This window comes from Durio zibethinus, chromosome 16, assembly GCF_047325235.1.
Source record: "Durio zibethinus cultivar Kanyao isolate XHJ-2024 chromosome 16, ASM4732523v1, whole genome shotgun sequence".
Classification (NCBI taxonomy): domain Eukaryota; kingdom Viridiplantae; phylum Streptophyta; class Magnoliopsida; order Malvales; family Malvaceae; genus Durio; species Durio zibethinus.
In genome coordinates, this window is record NC_143177.1 from 25,473,132 (window position 1) to 25,491,701 (window position 18,570).

Sequence of the window (18,570 nt, forward strand, 5' to 3'; positions counted from 1 at the left end):
AGTTTTGAGAGAAAAATCAAGAAAAATCATGAAATCCTTCATTAATCTTGATGATCTATATGAGTAAATTACTGGGCTTTGTTTATTTCATATTCTTAAGAGTTATTGATGATTATTGAATAGAGTTTGAAGGCTGAAAGTAAAGATTTGAGTTTTTAAAGAAAGAAGGAGAAATTCTATTTTTGGATGAGATGTTGTGATCTGTAATAATGAATTAAAATAGAATTTTGTATTAATGGATAGATTATTGCTGTGATTATTATATATCATTGGAAAGCATGTTGAATCTAGTTTCTAATGAAACAAACGAAAGTCAAATCCGAGTTTTCTATGAAGAGTTGTTTAATTTTAACTTAAAGATATGCAGGCTGTAAGACAACAACATCAGGGTTGAATTACGAAATTCTTCTTAATTTGTATACAAGGATTTACAGATTAAGCCATATATGTTTGGAAAGCTTATTGAGTCTACTTTCCAATGAAACAAGCGGAATTGAATTTGGAGTTTCCTGTGAATAAATATATAATTTTTATTAGAAGGTATACAGTCTGTTTGGCAGCAGTATATGACGTGGATTTCAAAAATTGTTATAATTAATCTACAAGGAATTACAAGGTGTGCTATATATGGTTAGAAAGCTTATCAAGTCTAGTTTCTAACGCATTAAAGAGATCATAATTCTGATTTGGATATATTGAGATATGACTATTTTAATGAAAAGAGGCCAGGCTGCCAGTATTAATTAGTTAAGTTAACCCTTTGTGTAACTTAGTTGATTTTTTTATAAATGGTCTCAAAAAGAGTTAATTAAATTCTGATATGTTGAAATGATCTTGGATAGGCCATTAATTATTTTGGGAGAAAAACTAAGTGGTAGAATCGAATGGAGGTAAGTAGAATCTCACACACTTTGCTTGTTTTCGAATCTATGTATATATATATATGTTTCTAAATGAAAGAATGTTTTATTTCATTATTTTCAGTGTATGAAAATAGGATCAAGCATATGATTATTTTGTGTTTCTCTATGTAAATGATGGATCATGCTTATGAATGAAATGAGAAAATGATTTATGTTTAAAGAATGATTTTGTGATAGCTACGTTTTTACATCCCTGGGAAGTGGGATCATCGACACCAGAACTAGTTCTACGACCCTGGCTAACGGGTAATAGTAATTAGCAAAGACATGATCATACGACCCTGGCTAACGGGTAATAGTAGTTAGCGTAAGCCCTGGCTAACGGGTTATAATAGTTAGCAATGATCATGAGGACTAGTTCTACGATCCTGGCTAACGGGTAATAGTAGTTAGCAAAGACATGATCATACGACCCTGCTAACGGGTAATAGTAGTTAGCGTAAGCCTTGGCTAACGGGTTATAATAGTTAGCAATGATCATGAGAATGAAACTGTCGATACGACCAATGTCACGGGTTATAGCAGTGACCGTAGCTAACGATTTGAATGATAATGATGATTTATGATAATGATGATTTACGATGATTTTTAATAATTGATCCATGATTTGGTTTAATTATGATATTTGAATGATAGCATATTTTGAAATGATTTATGAAATGACATATTTTGACATTGATTTATGAATTTATGAAATATTTGACAAAACGATGATCTTGAAATGTTTTGATTTTATGATTTGATGAATGTTTTGAATGATATATATGATGAGTAAGAAAACGATACTTGATCTGGTAAGATGTGTGAGGCTATACTTACTGAGCTGTGGTTTGCTCATTCCCTTTTACTTTTCTTTACAGATGACTAAGTGATAAGTTTGGTTAGTCTTATGTGAAGCTAGAAGATGAAATGGGTATGATTACTTAATCGTCAGAGAATATGTTGGTCAATGAGATTTTAAGAGGCAGTTTTGTATTTTATATGGTTTGTATTTGGATATATAAAGATGTATCATCAGTTGGATTAAAAATATGAATTTTACTTGGTAGATTATTTTATTAAAGAATTTTTGAATGATTAAGAAAGAATGCTTCATATTACTTTGAGATTTTTTTTCAAGGTAATACGGTCGTGTTGCGTCTTGATCTCGGGACGTGACATGTATAACCATAAATTTATTAAAGTCATTTATGCTGAAAGGAGTTTTGCTGACATAAGGAACTTATTTGTAGCCCAAAGCTGAAGCTTGTACAGGACCCAGTTCAAGAAAATGTGAAGAGGATGATGTACCAGCTATTACGCATTCCTTCCACAAGCTTGGGGCGCCATTCTAAAACAAATTCAGTTAATTGTTTGACCGGGCCAGTGTTTTTTGCATACTGCAGTGTCTTTGGTCCAAAGGTACTTTCATCATTCAGATCTAGCTGCCACAATACCAGTTCTGTTATTGATTGAATTCAAGCTTACTCGTTATATCACCCTCTCTCTCTCTCTCTCTCTCTGGCAAACATTACATGCATTGTTTTCAGTGAGTTTTTATTGGAACTGGGAACAGCTAGTTGAGTTAGCATTACTCTTTCTTTCGTAGTTAGCAGTCTGCTTTGACAGCATTTTCATATTCAGTTGAAAAAAGGGCACAAGCATTTGTTTCTTATTCCGGTGTCAGTATTATTAAATTATGTAACCCTCAAAGCTGTAAACAATGCCGTTATGCACAAACTTGAAAACAGAAGAAATTTTGCTCTATGAGCAGGAAGAGAGATTTGACTTTGATGTCAGCATAGTCCAATGAAATGTTTATTTACTCATTTTTTATCTTCTCAATCAAAAAAATTTTTTTTTTGATGCACGTGGAAGTTCCATCTTTTAAGTTCCTTCCAATTTTAAGAAACCCTGTCCCCTTAATATAAATAAATTAGCTTGATAGTAAAGAAAAGGAAAATGTTTGTGCCATCATGTTTTTCAGGGAATGGGTGTTGTTGTTCGGATAGCTTCTACAACAGCTGAGTCAGCAAATAGGTTCCTGCAGCATGGTTTGAAGGTTGGGATAGATTTACCATTTTGAAGAAAATGATTGATATTTTGGGTTTTTTTCTTTGTTTTTTACTTTTACATTTTCCCTGCGGAGACGAATCAAATTAAAAGTTTAAATCTTTAGAGAAATAAGTAATCCACACAGGTTAATCCCCTGTTTGAGTTCTTAGGAGGAATCTAGATGGATAATAAAATGATAAAACAGACGTGCAAATCACAAATGCTTCAAGTAATGTGCACCAAACCCACTACTCAATGATAAATGAACGGCACAAATATTGCAAAAACTTTTAATTCGTAGTTTCCTACATTCCTTATCCATCATCAGATGCCGCACAATCAAGAATATGTGGATGCAAGTCAAACTAAAAGGCGATTTCACAAGGTGCATGAAATGTTCTTCCACTGCATATTGATTCTAGGTTTTCTCCGGCATATGATACCTCCATTCCTGGATTCATCATCAAACGTGTCTAGGATTAAGAAAAATATGATCATTAAGGCATATGATACAAGCATGGACTGCTAATGATCCCAAAAACAACAATGAAATTAACGTTAATAGAGCTTAGTACAAGAGAGTATGCAAATTGCAAAATCAACCATGAAATTACCAATTACATAATGGCGTTAAGAAGCCACCTGCAGCTAGCCACTACCCATCGAGTATGAAGTCGCAGAACAAGCAGCCTCGCGCTATCTGGAGTGTCATAATTTGAACCATTGGCATTTTTCACTAGTGCAAAACTTTTCATCTCGTAATACTTTCATATTTGGAAACATGTAGAATTAGACGAGTAATTATCCCTTGTTCCATTCCATTTGCCACTTGTAGACATCCAAACTGTCCGAATGTCTATTTTTAATTTTGTTAATATAAAATAAAAAAAAAAAAAAAAAAAGTGACTTAATTTGTGTGAAATTGTGTGAAGAGTTTAAATTTAATTGAGATTTGGAGTTAAGACTCATAAGGGATTGAAATCTCATCTGGTTTAAGGTTTTCGGATTTGAAATCCTATAAATATAAGCGTTGAACCAGAGAGAGGGGGAGGGGAAATTACAGCGTGGATGAGGCGGTGATCGCGTATAAGCTGAAGGATGCATCCAATTGGTGGCATGACATTAACGATTCACCGCACTGGCAGGATGGCATTTTTCATATTCTTGCCGCTCTTTACGGCATCGTCGCTGCCGTTGCTCTCGTTGAATTGATTCGGATACAATTCAGAGTTTCCGAGTATGGTTGGACCACGCAAAAGGGACTTCCATTTTCTAAATTTCCTGGTGAAAGGGGTTCGCGCGCTAGTTTTTGTTTTCTGCAAGAATGTGCTGAACTTACGTCCGGAGATTGTTCAACATATGTTGCTTGACATGCCAAGTCTAGCTTTCTTCACGTCATATGCACTTTTGGTTTTGTTTTGGGCTGAGATCTACTACCAAGGCTGTATCAACTGATGGACTGAGGCCAAGTTTCTTTACAATTAATGCGGTGGTTTATACCATTCAGATTGCAATGTGGCTGGTATTATGGTGGAAGTATATCCCAGTTTTAGTCATCTTATCAAAGATGTTCTTTGCAGGTGTATCATTGTTTGCAGCCCTTGGGTTTTTATTATACGGTGGAAGGCTTTTCTTAATGTTGCAGCGTTCCCTGTAGAGTCCAAAGGGTGGCGTAAGAAGCTGCAAGAAGTTGGTTATGTGACCACCATGTGCTTCTTATGTTTCCTAGTTCAATGCATTATGATGTGCTTTAATGCAGTTGACAAAGCTGCTGACCTTGATGTTTTGAATCATCCAGTCTTAAACTTCATATATTACCTGTTTCCTACAAATCGGGAAGCAAGAGCGACTGTTTCTTCTGGATTATGGCTTGCTCGCTTACAAGTTTTCTGGGAACCCCTGCTGCATACGTTAACTTCCAGCTGTTTAGAGCCATTGTACGTTGCCTTGCTTCATTTAATCGCATCTTGGATTATTCAGAGATCCATCTATGGTGTCAAAGTTTTTTTTAATTCTAGCCTCGATGGAAATCAGCACCAAAAATCCTAAAATCTGATTGTTGCAATTGAGTCAAATGAATTGCTTTTCGATGATCCAGTTGTCGTCTGTAGCCGCTCGTATTCCTTGGTTGGCCCTTCAACATATTTTAGCCACTCATTGAAGCTTAGCAAACTTAGATTACGAGAAACAGGGGATTCCTTGGAACTTGTAGAAGGAGCCAGGGAAGAGTCTCAAAAACAGCTTCAGAAGCATGCAAATGATGATGTTATTCTTGAGAACCATAATGACCATGTAGAGGGTCATCTTTTCGAGCTTCCGAGCCACGTCTCTGAAGCCAAGCCACGCTGTGGTTGCTGAAGCGGAGCCAATCTTGTTTGGTATTATTTTATTTATTTATTTATAAATTTTTTTATGATTAAATTTTAGAAAAAAAATAACAATAAAATAAAAAAAAGATAAAAAATAAAATAAAATTTGAAAATAAATATTAATTATCAAATGATAAAATTTATAGAAATTTCAAATGGTAAATTTTTTATAAAATTTTTAGGTGAGAAATTTTGTCTAAATTTATCCCAAATAGTGGAATAGTTTAGATAAAGTTTCAATAACAATAATTAATATTTATTCTCAAACCAAAGAAAAAACATAAAATAATAAAAAAAATAAAAATTTGGGTTGAAAATATTTGATAATTATCTAAGGATGAGATTTTTAGAAATTTCAAATGGTAAATTTTTAAGAAATCTCTAGATGAAAAATTTTCTTTAAATTTGTCATAAATGGTGAAATAATTTAAATGAAATTTCAAAAAAAAATAGTTGTCATATTATTTTCATTTCATAAAAAAAAATAAAAAAAATTTCTAAATAGGTCTAAATGGTGAAAAATTTAAAAATTCCAAAAATATGTTTTTAAATTGATCCAAATGGTGAAAAATTTAGAAATCCAACATAAAATAATAAATAAAGATAATTTCTAAATAGATTCCTTAGGTGGCAAATCACACTTAGTTAAAAAATATTGATGGCATCCATTTTGTTAAATCTAGCTATAAATTTATGAATCTATATGTTATGATACTATTTATGACAAAAAAAAAAATCAATCAAAACAAGGAAAAGAAGGGAGGGAAAATGATCACCTCAAACAGAGCAATTGAAGAAGCATATGTAAATGCATCAAATATGAACTTCTCTAGTTTCAAACCCATTGTTTAACTATGAATAGAGGGATTTTTTTTTCTCCGTCAAATGGTTATTGAAGTCAAGAGAAATGTTGGTAATAACATCATTTTAAGGGTTAAGTAGGAAGGCAATAACAAGCAATGACATGTCCGATCTATAGAGGCACGAAGAATATTACAACTGATGTCAAATACTCTTCAAAGATAGAAAAGATAGCTCAATTAAATTTTATTACTTAATGCACCCATGAACCCTCCATCCTAATGGACCTTGTGAGGTCAGCCTCATTTTCTTTCTCAAGAATGTCAAGAAAACCTATCATTTCAACAAATTTCTGTGATCAAAATATGGCTATCAGCTTGAAATATAGCTAAAAGAAAGCACTCTTTGATCAGTTTGTTTTCAGTTCAAAAAGAAAGAGGAAATGCATCATGCAATAAATGAATATACATTTTACTAATAGATTATGATTATCCCAATAATAGCAGTAATTGATGATGCAATGCTTAAGTTTAAAACATAAAGATCAAAATTGTACCTTGAAGGGAGGGAATAACATTACTAACATGTTGTCTTTCTCAAGGCCATTTGCCACTTGGTTTAGGAAATCCAAAGTAAACATTTGTGAGCACACCTGATAAGCAAAGAGTCGTTAGCAAAAGTACATGTCATAAAATATGGATTTGTAAATCTATTTTTTTTACTAGTCATTAACAAATGTAGTCGTCACTAATATTTTTTTACTAGGTGTGGTTGGTCATCTAATGAATCTATCATTTTAAGGAGTTCTTAAGTTTGACTAAGAGTTTTTAAAAGAATAAGTTCTGATCTACTAATAAGAACATGGTTCAAAAGTTTGGTTATATATGAAAAATGTTATAGCACCCCCACATGTTCATCCAAAAGATGGTACTATTTTATTTTAAATTATCCTAAGGCCTTGATTCTAATGATTTTAAATTTTAATATTTAAAAATTGAAAATAACTTTTAAGATTTCTCCATCAATATGATAAAATTATTAAAAATATTTTTTTACTTCAAGAGTATTTAAGAATTTTATTTGATTTCTTGAAGAAGCTCTGTTGTCGAAAAAAGTTTAATCATTCTTTTTTATTTTGGTTTTTTTATTAAAAATATATCTAATTATTTCATAATTTGGGCCAAATTAGAAATATCTTTTCACCTAAAAATTTCTTAGATAATTAACTATTTGTGATTACTAAAAATTTCATCATCGAAATTTATTTTTATTTTACAAGTTTTATTTTAAATTTTCTACCATTTAGCCCAATTTAGAAATTTTCGTTTTGATTTCTAAATTTTCCACAATTTGAGTCTATTTAAATATTTTTGTTGTTTTTTATCTTTGAAAAGAAAATAATATGACAATTTTTTTTTTAAGTTTCATTTAAATTCTTCTACCATTTGGGGACAAGTTTAAAGAAATTTCTCACCTAAAGATTTCTTAAAAAATTTACTATTTGAAATTTCTATGAATCTCATCATCAATAATTGTCAACTATTTTCAACAAAAATTTTTTATCTTTTTAAATTGAAAAAAAATATTAATTATTGTTATTAAAACTTTTTTTAAATTATTCTACCATTTAGAATAAATTTTAAAAAAATTCTCACCTAAGAATTTTATAAAAATTTACCATTTGAAATTTTTAAAAATTTCATCATTGAATATTAGTATTTATTCTAAAAATATATATTTTTATTTTATTTTATATTTTATATATTTTTTAAAATTTAATCATGCAAAAATACTTTGAAAATAATCAAAATAACTAATAAAATAAAATAAAATATACCAAACAAGATCGACTTAGCTCAGCGGCTGAAACAGATTGGCTGCACACACAAATGGCGATTCCAAATACACGGCTCGGTGATTCAGTGTGGCTCGGCTTGACTAAAAGATTTGGCTAGAATGCGGCGATCAACACTATGGGTCGGACCTCTAGGTGGTAAAATGCGTGGATCCTGGGCTGAGATTAATGGCAAAATGACGTTCTTTCAGTAAGGTACAAAAGGCAAAAAACCTTATTTTTTTCTCAGATTTTTCCTTTCTTTTCTCTCTCCTTTTTTTTTCTCTATTTTTTCTCTAAACCCTGATGAACGCCATTGCCATTTTTTTGGATTTCTCACCGAAATGTCGGAATATCACCTAAAATTCACTGAAAATTGGAATTTTTACTAGAAACTTCAAATCTTACCAGAATTTTCACTGAAAACTTCAAATATCGCCACAAAATTCAACTAAAAACTAAAAATTTTCCATAAAATTTTCAACAAAAATCTCTTTTATAATGCAAAAATCTCTCAAAATTTTCGTATTATCTAGTTGCCTTTTTACATGTTTTTTCCTCTGATTTCTATGTCGCTTTCACCAATTTTTTTATGTGTCTTAAAGCTTGATTAGGATCTCTATTTATAGGGTTCTAATCCAAAGAACCCTAATCCAAAAAAAGCTTTGATTCCCTTTAATCCTTTCCTTTAGATTTTAAATCCAACTCAACCTTTCCAATCCAATCAAGCAATTTCACACAAATTCAACCACCTATTTTTTATTTTTTTTATTTTTTTTATTTTTATTAACAAAATCAAACTCAAGTAGAACTATAGACAAATTGGAGTGTTCACAATTACCCCTCTTTGTACATTTTTTGTGAAATAAGAATTATGAAAAGACGTAGATAACCCCATCAAGAATCAACTCGACACTTTTTTTTAAGCATATTCAAACTTCTTGAATAACATAAAAACTCCTATAAATAGAGATTTCACAACTTTCGAGAAATAAATAAAACTCCTATAAGTAAAGGCTCAACGATTTTGAAAAATAAATAAAGCTCTTCTAAGCAGAAGTTTAATGACTTTGAAAAATAAAAAAAGTTCATCCAAGTAGAGGCTCAATGACTTTTGAAAAATAAATAAGGCTCCTCTAAATAGAGGCTTAATGACTTTGAAAAGTAAATAAAGCTTCTCTAAGCAAATGCTTAACGACTTTTAAAAAATACATAAGGTTCCATGACAATCATGTCCAAAGGTTTTATGGATCATCAGAAGAAATTATAGGAGATTGTGCTTAGAGGTCTTACAAATCATTCCTAAAATAAAAGAATGCTTATTTGAGCAAAAGCTTCATAACTTTTATAACTATTTTTTCTTGAAACATCATTTTTCAAGGATCAAAATCTTACCTCAGAAGTCTTCTTTTTTCAAATGAGAATTTGAAATACTTTCATTGAAAAGTCTTCATATTATTTTCTCCATGGGAAATCTTGAAATATCCATGCTTTATACATTAAGCATTCTTATATGCAATGTATGCTATGCACTAAACATTCAAAAATGCTATGCAAATGTCAATTAATTTCTTTTTAGTTGTGATACCCAAGTTTCTCAAGCTCTTTTCTTGGGCTTAAAACATTTCAATCTTCAAGTACTAAGACCAAATCGATGTAATTCTTATAGACACCTTAATTGGTCCAGGCCCAAACTTATTGGCCTGGTTCAGTAGGGTCTAAATTTCCAAGTCCACTCATTATTTTACATTTTATTTATTTATTTATTATTTATCTATTTACTTATTTATTTATTTTTGGGTTTATCTTTTTTGTTGATTATTATTTGTTTTTTTTTTTTTTAATTTTGTCTCTGATTTTTTGTTGATTTTTCTTATCTTATTTATTTTTAATTTTTTTGGTGTTAAGATAATAAGATAGTAGTAAAAAAATAAAATAAAAAAATAAAAATGAGGATTTTGGTCGTGACTTGGGGTTGATAGAGTTTTGGGTGGATTCAATCTGTACAGGATAAAGCTTATGATAATATTGAAACCCTGTCAACAGTGGATTTATGGTTAATCAAAAACTCTTCTGATTACACCTTATAAATATATGATGAAATCCAACGAAACAGAACACACAAAAAACAAAGAGGAATACGAAAACACAGATAAAACAAACATAAAGAAAATCACGCAAAGGGAAGCTAGAAGGCAATTAGAAAATTTTGAGAGATTTTTGGGTTAAAAAGAAGATTTTTTTTGGAAATTTTTTTGGAAAAATTCTAGTTTTCAGGGAATTTTTTGATGTCGATTGAATTTTTCAATGAATTTTTTGGCACCAGTTGAATTTTTCAATAGGTTTTCCAAGTCCAGTTGAAGATTCTAGTGAAGGTTGAAGTTTTCGACAAACTTTTGGCAAACCAACCTAATTTCAGTGAGATTTTCCATAATCTGGTTAAGATTCAACCGAAGTTTTTCGGGTTTAGAGAGTGAGGGAGAGAAAAAAAAGAATAGAGAGAGAGAAAAAGAGAAATCTAAAGGAAAAAATAAAAATTTGTGCCTTTTATACTGCCATAAAATGATGTTGTTTTGGCGTTTAAAAGGCTTTAGGATCTATGTTTTCTATTTGAGCGACCCGACCCATAGTGTTGACTCACTTTTGACCCGCGTTTAATCCATTTCTAACTTTTGACTCCAGCCGAGCTGAGTCATGAGTTGAGCTGCTAAGCCATATCTTTGGAGTCGTCTTTTTTGCCTACAAGCAAGCTGAGTTCTCCAGTCGAGCCGAGCCATTTTCCTATTTTCCTATTTTGGTATTTTTAATTTTTAATTTTTAATTTTATGTTTAAGTATTTCGTATGATTAAATTTTAAAATTAAAAAAATTAAAAAATAAAAATAAAATATTTTTGAGAATAAATACTAATTAACTAATGATGAAATTTTTAGGAATTTCAAATGATAAATCTCTATAAATTTCTTAGGTGAAATTTTTTTTCTAAATTTATCCTAAATAGTAGAATAATTTAGATAAAATTTTAATAACAATAATTAATATTTATTTTCAAACAAAAAAATAATAAGTTAAAATAAAAATTTTTGGTTGAAAATATTTGATGATGACCCAATGATGAGATTTTTAGAAATGGTAAATTTCTAAGAAATTTGTAGGTGAGAAATTTTTTTAAATTTGCCACAAATGGTGGAAGAATTTAAATAAAATTTCAAGAAAATAATTGTCATGTTATTTCCTTTCCAAAGATAAAAAAAAAAAGAAATAAAATTTCTAAATAGAGCTAAATAGCGAAAAATTTAGAAATTAAAAAGAGAGGATATTTTTAATTTGGCTCAAATGTTGGAATGATTATATATATTTTCAAGAAAAACCAAAAATATAAAAAAAATTAAATCTTTTTCCAATGATGGAGCCTCTTCAAGAAAATAAATGAGATTCTTGAATACGCTTGAGGTTCAAAAATATTTTTAAGAGTTATACTAGATTGATGGAGAATCTTAAGAATTATTTTTAATATTTTAACATTAAACTTTAAAACCAGTAAAATCAAGACTTTAGGATAATTTAAAATAAAATGGTATCATCCTTTGGATGGGCATGTAGGGGGGCTATAACATTCCTCACATGTAAACAAACTATAAAATCTTGTTCTGATTAGTGTGCCAGAACTTATTCTTTTAGAAACCCTTAGTCAAGCTTAGGAGCTCTTAAAAAGGATAGATTCATTAGGTGATGACTTAATTTGTTAAGTTTAGCTATAGATTTACGGATCTATATATTATGACAATTTTCAATCATCTCTCTCATTTAACACTCATCTTCTCTTTTTAAAAATTTTTTTTTTCTAAATTCAATGTCTTTATCAGGAAATAAACATTTTATATTTGCCTTTATCACTCTCAACCTTTCCAAGGTAATGTAAGAATCTTTCATGCTATCATTCTCATTTAGCAAGCACTATTTCAATTTCAAAAAGTAAAAATGCAATTACAAATTTCTTCCATTGCAAGGTATTAAAGGATAAAGAGTAAGAATGGCTTGGAAATAAATGAGAAATAATCAACAAAAGAGAGACACAAGGAATGAAGTGAAATATCTTTTATTAAAAAATAGTAGCACAATTTTGGCCATTAAACAAAGTAAAAAAGGAAAAGATGGGCATAAGATAAAAACGCCCAAAATAAACAATCAAATAATCATGATAACATCTCTTAAAGTCTTTTTAAAAAATTCAACCACTTGGTGCACTTAACAACTCAAAGCCTATTAGAACATCCTAGCCTCTGTGATGGTGAATTCCCAAATTTGATGTTGTATCCTTCTTATTTAAGTCACCTTTTTAGATTTTCAACTTAGATGAACCTTTTTTGACTCAAACCACCCTTTTGGGATTTTTGATTTGAGTCTTCCTTTTCATTTTTTTTTTGTTTTTCATTTTTCATTTTTTTATCATTTTTATCATTTTTTTCTTTTTTAAACATAGTATTTATTCACAGCATCAGAATTTATAGGATGGGGTAAATCATCTCCATCCATCTAAGCTAATATTAATGTTTTATCCGAGAAAACTCGTTTCACAACATATGACCTTTCTCAATTCGGAGTCTACTTTTCTATATTATCATCCTGGCATAGGAGAATTCTTTTCAAAACCAACTCTCATTCTCGAAAGCAACAAGATCAAACTTTTTTATCATAAGCCCTTATCATTATTCTCTGATATAACTGACTATGACATAGTGCTATCAATCTCTTCTCTTCGATGAAATTCAGCTGCTCATAATACTCATAAACTCATTCAGCTTCTTCTAATTCAACCTCTCTTAGAACTCTCATAGATGGGACTTTTTTTTTCATTGGTAACACAACTTCCATCCCATACACCAAGAAAAATGGCGTTACCCCGGTAAAGGTATGCACCAATGTTCAATAAGCATGTAGTGTGAATGGTAACTTTTCATGCCAGTCCTTATAGGTCTCAATTATCTTTTCAAGAATTTTTTTCGTATTCTTGTTTGTTGCCTCGACTGTCCCATTCATTTTCGGGTGGTATGGTGTTGAATTATGATGCTTAATCTTATACTAAGCACATATTTCCTACATCATCTTACTATTTAGGTTCTTGTTATTATTTGAAATGATTTTTTCAGAAAGCCCATATCTACAAATGATTTCTCTTTTTATGAACTTGTAGATCACAATTCGTGTCACACTTTCAAATGAAGCTGCTTCCATCCATTTTGTGAAATAATCTATCATAACGAAAATGAACCTATACCCATTAGAAGCCTTTGGGTTAATAGGACCAATGACATCCATACCCTATGTAAACACTATTTTATATTATTATTATTTTTTCTTTTTTTTTGGTCTCTTTTTTTCTTTTTTCTTCTTCTTCCCTTATCCGGTGCATTAAATGCACCATCACCAAAGTCCAAAATACCAGCAGTCGCCACCACAGCAGACGCCTAACACACTGCTTAACCGACAAGCGTGAATTTTGGGTTGAAAATGTGAGATTTGAATCCCAGAAGATTTGAGATTTGAATTTTAGAAAGCTCTATAAATAGAGCTTCTAACCTACAAGGAGAATGGGGATCGATTAAAAAAAAACAACTGGAGAGACCTACAAAAAAAAGTTTCCAGATCAAAAAATTTTTTTTTCTGTAAAAAAAATAAAATAAAAATCACACAGTCCTCTCCATAGGAATGAACCTAGCGTCGGAGAAGTTACCTTAAAAAAATCAGTTTTAGTTGAAAAGAAAAAAATTAAAAGTTTGAGCCCCGATCTACGCTTATCAAGGCTGTTTCCGATTAAAGGAAGCTTAGATCGATATTTAGGAGGTCGAGGGGAGTTTGTGGGTAAATTTTAGGATTTTTCGACGACCTTCACAACAGTTAGAGTTCACCACCGACGAACAGCGCGGTAGCCATCACGGTGGACGACCACCGACTTTAATTTGTCTCAAAGAGAAGAAAGAGATCATTTTTTTTAGAGAAAAATGAGGAAATGACCAAAAATAAATTTTTGGGCCTTTTATAGAAACTACCAAAGCCAAACGATGCTGTTTCAATAAAACCCCAAATGACGTCGTTTTGAGCCTTGAGGATCTACGCATCAAGCAATGACCTGACCCAAGGTTCGCGCACCTAACCCATGACCTGCTTCTTCTTCAACAGCTGATCGATCCATCTAAACTAGATCGTCCGAACCGCTGACGTCGAACTAAACCGAACTGCTTGTTGATCGATCCGGTTCAGATAAAAAATATTTTTTAAAAATATTATATATATTATTTTTATTATTTTTATTATTTTAATTATTATTCTTAATATTTATGCATGTTAAAATGTTAAAATTCACCAAAATAATTTTTTATTATTTTATAATAATAATTAATAAAAATAAGTAATAAAATATAATAAATTTTTTTGATAATTTTGAATAAACCTTACAAAATAATTGGTAAAAAATGTTAATTAAACAAAATTAAGATAAAATTGATAAAAAAAAATAAGAAAAGAAAAATTTTATCCAATAATGAGATCCAAAGGTATTCCAAGTAGTGATGCCTATAAAATCCTTAGGTGAAAAGATTTTTTAAAATACTACCAGTGTATTGGAGTATTTATAAAAAAATTTTCAATACAATAAAATTTTTTTTTTATTATTAATAAATAAAAATTAATTAATAAATTAAGAATAAAGCAATAAAAGTGAGAAAAAAAAATTTTATCCAATGATGGGATTTTAAAAGTATTCCGAGTAATGATGCTTTAAGAACTCCCTAGGTGAGAGGGTATTTTTTTAAATATTACCAGTGTATTGAAATATTTATAAAAAATCTTTAATATAATAAAAATTCCTCTTTCTTCATTTTTTAAAATAAAAAAATTAATAAAACAATAAATAAAAATTTTTGAAAGAGGAATAAAATACGTGCATTAACATATTATCATTTGCATTGCATGCATGGCACAATCTTTTGCAAAAAAGATAAATTTAAGCCTCCAAGAATAAGATTATAATGTATTCCGATACGCAATACCTAAGAAATCTCTATGTGAGAAAGAGTTCTTTTAATGTGACCAACGTAATGGAACATTTTGAGAATTATTTCAATAAAAAGGTTCTAATTTATTTTTCTCGAATAAAATTTGAATAATAAATAAAAAAGAATTTCTAATAAATAAAAAATCAAGAAAATTATCTTTTTTTTAAACACCGAAAATAGGACTATTTTTTTATCAAAATCAAAGGATAACACGTAGTTAATTGGTACCATTTTAAACGGGCGCTGTGGGGGTGCTAATTCTTCCTCACATGTAACCGACTCTCGAACCCAGATTGTTACGCAGATCCTAAAATTATCCTTTTAATAAATTTTAATTAATTTTAAGATTTTATTAAAAGGATATATTTTAATAGGTGACCAATCGCACCTAGCCAAAAAGGATTGGTGGTGACTCCGTTATTTTTTATTTCGTTTCCAAATTTATCGAGTGGACACAAAACTGTTACGACAGCTTGGCGACTCCACTAGGGACAGCCATTTATTTTTGAGAGTCAAGCCAAAATTAACTATGTGTTATCCTCAAATTTTGATTTAAATAGTCTTAATCGGTCTCTTAGATTTTTATTTTTCACTTTTAACAAAAAAAAATCAAATGGTCAAATAAAAAATCTAAAACAAAAAATTCACACACGTTTCTTTTACTATGCCTCTTATGCTTTATTTATTATTCTTAATAAATTAGGATACATTTGCACACATAATGACACGCTGCATCTCATGTATAAGCTCTATACTCGGGCTCTATCCTTTATAAAAGAAAGTAAAGTACCTATGCCTTCGTGAGGTGATTACCTTCACAATGGCAAGTGAAATACTTCCACTCAAATTGAACCTTTTTCATTTGTAGCCTGTAATAGGTGAGAATCGGGGTCCCTTACTAGTCCAGTGTGGATGACAGTGATGAATAATTTGGAAACCTTTAGACATGAGTCAATCTAAACCCAGCATGTAATAAGTCTAGGAAACCAACCTTAGGTAGGATTTCGTCCACTTTCTTGTAGGAAATACTTGAGAATGAAAATTGTGTGTAATATAAAATAAAACGAAACAAAAAATAAAAAAATTTCAAAAACTCAAAAAATGTTGTTTTCAAATCGCATCCTCACTCTAACTCTTTTTTTTGCATTAATCATATCATACAGTTTTGCATCGAGATATTTGCTCTAAGACATATTTTTCCTAAAAAATTTTCATAGATCTTGTAGAACTACAGATTTGCTCATCCTCAGTCAGTGTACCATGTGAGCCGTATAATGAAGTACATGTTTAGTAAAAAAAAACTCAACAAAAGAATAGAGATTACTTACCTGTCGGCTATGTGTCTGAGTTACCAGAGAGGGTGCATTTGGATTTCACACAGAATGATTTAGAAGATTTAGCTGCTATCTGGGGACAGTTAAAGGAAGAAAGAAAAGAAAGCTTTTGTAAGAAGTATAGGCAGATTGCATCTCTTATTTCAGTAATGGTTGATAAAAAATTGGTTAGGGCAACCATACAGTTTTGAGATCCATCCTATAGATGCTTCACTTTTAATCAAGAAAATTTAATGCCAACTATTGAAGAATATTCGATTTTTCTTGGAATAGAACTACAGTGTCCAGATAAAGTATTCACACGAAAGCCAAAATCAGGTTATCATAAAAAGTTGGCAAAGCTTATGGGGGTTAAAGTGAAAATCATTGATTCTTTCGCAAAGCCTAAAGGTGAACATCTCAGCATTCGTTAAGACTTTCTGTGAAACTTTATTCAGGAACATATAAATGATGACCAAGGCATGGCTGTGTTTGCTTTATCATTGTATGGAATGGTAATCTTTCTAAAAACTTTGGGTTACATTGAGATAATTGTGGTAAACTTTTTTGAATAAATTAAAACCCAAGCAATTAATCTCGTTCCAGCAGTCCTAGTCGAAACCATCAGGTCATTGAATTTCTGTCGATGGAATGGAAAGGGATGATTCATAGGATATGCACTGCTATTATATGTATAGGTTAAAAGTCATTTCCAATGCAGGAAGAGTGCATTCTCAAAGCCATATCTACGAAACAAAGCACCAATTGAAGAGTTTTACAAAAGTCAATGGCTGACATTAAAGAATAAAGAAGAGTGGGTTCTTTTCTTACGAAAGTTTACTGGTGATGAAATTGAATGGATGGCACCTTGGATGCCTCGAGTGCCTTTGTTATATCATGAAAGCAATGAGTCGTGGATACCATTGTTAAAATTATGGGATATTGTAAGTTATGCTCTATTAATGGTACTTAGGCAATTTGGTGTAAAGTAATTTGTTCTTACCACTCATGGCTTGGCCCAAATAGAATTCATTTATAGGGAATTGAATCCACCAATAACCTCAGAGCAGTTGATTCAAGTGTGAAAGAAAACATGAAAAATGAGATTAGGGCCTCTCATCGATCAAGTCACTCATGATTACCATATTTGGAAAGCAAAGTGACCTAAAGACATAGTACTCTCTCCTGATGATAGCTCATGCCAATTGGCTAATCTTTTGATAGAAGTGTAATTGTCAGAAGTCAAGCTTGTCAAGAAAGAATTTGAAGCTGAAAAAAAGAAATAAAAAAAGAAAATTTGAGACTTTATGAGAAGATTGGACAATTAAAATATAAAGTAAAGATACAATAAAGCAGATTAAAAAAGGCCATAAAAGAACGAGATCTGGCCAATAATGATTTGAAAAATTTATACCATGAAAACAAGAGGTTATGTGTCCAATTCAAAATCGAAAAAGTCACCAAGTCTTACCTTAGTCGACAACATAAAATAGATGAGCTCCGAGAAGAAATGAACCAGTGAAAAGGTAAAGCTCAAGAAAAATAAGAGGAGGCTACCAAAATTTCTCAAGAATGTCAGAATTGGAAAAGGTTATATAATATAGCCTCAGCAAGATTGGTGGAATGCCAAAAAGAAAAAGAAAGATTGAAAGCCATGCTCGTAAAAGAGAGAAAAAAACACTTTGAAGTACTAAATGAGAAAGAATCACTTCACTGAATAATCTAAGGGTTGGAGCTACAACTGTAAGATCACAAGAACCATATTTGAGCAATAATAGATGAGTGGCATAGAAGAGAAAAATATTGGATCTTCACATGTGACTCAAAAATAGATGCCCGTATAATATGGAAAGTAAAAAATTTTAAGAGGTAACAGTACATAGAGCACATAATCAGTCAAGTTTGTAAAGTAGTAAAAAATGCATGAGAAATGGTTGAAAAGATAGAAGCATTAAGACAAGAAGTCAATCTCATAGGAGAACATGGACAGTGTCTAGTAAACTTTCTAGACGAAGCAAAAAACCATTATGAGCAAGTCAAACATTTTTATGAATATAATTCTAGGATGATCAATCCTATGTAATCAAAGTTATATGGAATCAATGAAAATTTTTAGTGTTGAAATTTGTCCAAAAACAAATATTTCATACTTGCATTCATGCATCATTTGCATCATTTTGTTTTGTTTTTTTAAAATAACAACAAAAATAAAATTTTTGACACATGACATTACGATTTTTCT

General features: G+C 30.6%; 1 pseudogene; it reads left to right on the plus strand.

Moving 5' to 3' along the window:
• Positions 1-3,138: 3,138 nt before the first annotated feature.
• LOC111298444 (protein TOM THREE HOMOLOG 1-like) lies at positions 3,139-5,311 on the plus strand (annotated as a pseudogene).
• Positions 5,312-18,570: the final 13,259 nt, after the last annotated feature.